We start from the raw sequence: 3,228 nt of genomic DNA on the forward strand, positions 1-3,228 counted from the left end.
CCTAGTGTTAAACAAGTTAACTCGTTATTGATCAACTATCGGGCATGTAAACACGAGTATACTCGTGGCCAGTCGGTGAAATATTAAGGCCACGTGTTTAGGCTTACGCTGCGTATCGTTTTCAAAGGACTGTGTATTTTCTGAATGACCTAGGTCTGACTGGAAAACAACTTTCTCTCGACAGATTGCCCAGCCAGATCACCCTCAACGGCAATTGACTTATCATAAGCCCACACGCGGTGAAAACAAGGACCTATACATATAGGATTTACAGGCCGGTTTCCCGAACGAGGAACTTTCTGTGTGACGTCCTGCAGGTCTTGTTTACCAGACAAAATTACTTCGTCTGTAGACATTGCATAATCGGGAAACTGCCCCGGTTTTCAATTGGCGACTTCTCCAATTGCGACTTGCTTTCTCTTACAAATTCGGATTTTTATATACGCGGAATTAACCCTTTGACTACGAAAGGCGTATACAGGATGGTCCATGCAACCTGTTCACCCTGAATAACTTTTAAAGTATGCATTGTATGAAAAAACTTTTTTATAGAAATGTTGTATGGTTTGGAGGGATACATTATGTAATGCATTTATCTTTTTCTTAGGTGGAGGCGTTTCGGAGATTTCAAGGTCAACTTCGTTTCTTTAAACGGAATGCTATACTCGAAATATACTTTTTTACTCAAAATTTAACGCTCTTCGATATTTTGGCATAAAAATATAGCAGTGCGCCGCAGTCAAAGGGTTGATGCTCTTGTAATACGTTGGCAAAAGTGTATCGAACATTATAGAGATTATTTTAAATAAAAATGTGTGATTTCAATGGAGTCATGTTTTTTTCAAAATGAACAGCTTAAAAACCGCGAGAACTCTCAGGATGACCTACTATATTTCGTTTTTATTATACGTACAGGGTGGTCCACCTAACGTGACCACCTCAATTATTTTCATTACTAGTAGACCGCTCTAAATTTTTTTGGTAATGGAAGAGACGGTTTCGAAGGATCTCCAAGGTATGTCCTGAGGGAATATGGTTATTATTATAAATAACGAAACGTGTGTAGGGTTTCGCTAAGTACCCTCACGGTCTTAGTACGATCTTTATTTTTTTGGACTGTCGGCGTTGGAGGTCCGTGCCTGACTGGCCTCCTGACACCTCGCTTTTCTTATTAACTTTTTGCTGTCTGTTAATCGTACCTGATTGGTTAACCCGTCGCATCGGTGTTAACCAATCAGGTAATTTCTTTCCCCAAGTCGCTGCGTGTCCCTTGTGCCCTTGGCGCGCTTTTTCGGGGACCGCAGTGCGACTTGGCGGGGGAGGTTTTTCCCCTGACGTCACTTGGCGGGCAGCTGAGTTTCCTCCAGGTCAAGTACTCGTGACCTGCCGGTTCGGGCCTCTGGGCCTCGTACGGCTGACCTTTCGGAAACCCTTGGTTTATGATGCGGCAATTTGCTATTGAGGCCGTCGGAGAAAGTTTCTACGCGGACATGCATTGTCGAATTTTTAGAAATTAAATAAGCTAAAAACGGTTTCCTCAAAAATAGCCTTTCAAGCGCGCACGTCATAAACCGTGCTGGTAGTCTGCTCGCCAAATGTTTTCCGCTGTAGCTGGTCACTACACTGTTTTTTCTTGTTTATTTGTATTTTATTGATTTATTTATCATTTTATACATTTGAGGAGGGCTATTTATTTATAACTGTACAAATTTATTTTTACTTATTTGACCTGATTTGATTGTTGGTCTGTCTCATAGGACCACGCTGTAATTGAAAAAAAAAAATAATAAAAATGAACGTAATTCAGATTAATTTAAGTAATTCTCAGATAGCAATGCAGTTACAATATGATGTAGTTACAGCGTACGCTTCTGTCCTTTTTTTTTTTTTTTTTTTACGTGGAGAATATCCTCATGGACATCCCGCTCCGCTGGGGAAGGCCGGACTCTAATCGGCTAAAACCTCAAAGGTAGCCTTCCTCGGCGTGTGGGGGAGGTCACGGGTTTTCGCTAGCGACCGCTATCCACAGCTTCTCCACGCCCGGCCCCCCTAGATGGTATGGGGGGTGCCTTCCCTGTGTAGGGGATCTAACGGACCCCCTCCACCTCTCCAAGGCGCCGCCGGGGCCACGCCGGTGGGCAGAATCGTCCCGACGAGGTGCACATCACGTCCCACCGGGCCTGGAGCCCCAAGGCCCTCTTCACCGGTAACCCTGACGGGATCGGATTCTCCCGGCGGAGGTCCTGGAGTTACCTATAAACATAGGACTCCGCCTCCGCCAGGGGACTGAAAGATGGAATGCCCGCTGTCGTGTCGCGTTCTCCTTTGATTTTTCAAAAGTGCTCGCGCTCACGACTATTACCCGCCAAATTAATATTGGGTAACTAGTTCAAAAGTTTACTTTGCTCAAACATTAGCAAACCTGCGTCACGATGCGATTGACGACTTTGTTTTAGACTCGAATGATCGTTCGCGACTCGAAAACTATGGTATCTCCTCGTACGGTTGGAAACTGTGTGTCTGTGTTGTTCACACGAGAGACTCCTTGCGATTGTCTCTCGATTGCCGAATTTTTCTGGAGTCCGCCGTGACTCCCCCGCCAAGTACAAGAAGGCACGCTGATTGGTTTTTCACGTACGCACAAATTACCAATCAACGTCCCCCTTGAGTGGCACTCACCCTTCCATTGCGCCCTTAACGCGCTTTTCCTTGGAAGGAGTGGGGCCCTACCTGCGGGTGCGTGGAATCTTCGCTGTCCTTCGGTGACGCGTCGGAAATTCCCGCCAGGTCAATTGAGAGTGCCGTTATACGCACGTGTGGATTGACCCTTCAGGAATACCTGGTTTATGACACGTCTTCGGTTATCGAGGACGCGGAAAAGTCGAAATTCTAAAGGCACTGTTCTGTAAGAAATTACTGATTTTTTCGCGGAGCTACGAAGCGTCTTTGTTCTCAAAAATAACCTTCTTGTGCGAGCGTGCCATAAACCCGGTCAACGAAGACCCCATGCGTTGCCAGGGCGGCTGCCGCCTCGTGGGAGACCGTGCGGTATCCCCTGATCACCCTGATAGCCAACCGACGCTGCATGCGACGCAAAGCTTCGCGGTTGCGCCTGCTAGCTATCAGGGCGTCAGCCCATATAGGGGTCTCGTAAAGGGCCATAGACCGCACGACTTTCTCATTCAGGCGGCGAACCCACTCGTCTAGCCCCCCTAAGCTGGGCATGAG

This window comes from Habropoda laboriosa, unplaced genomic scaffold (genome assembly GCF_001263275.1).
Source record: "Habropoda laboriosa isolate 0110345459 unplaced genomic scaffold, ASM126327v1 scaffold220, whole genome shotgun sequence".
NCBI classification, from domain to species: domain Eukaryota; kingdom Metazoa; phylum Arthropoda; class Insecta; order Hymenoptera; family Apidae; genus Habropoda; species Habropoda laboriosa.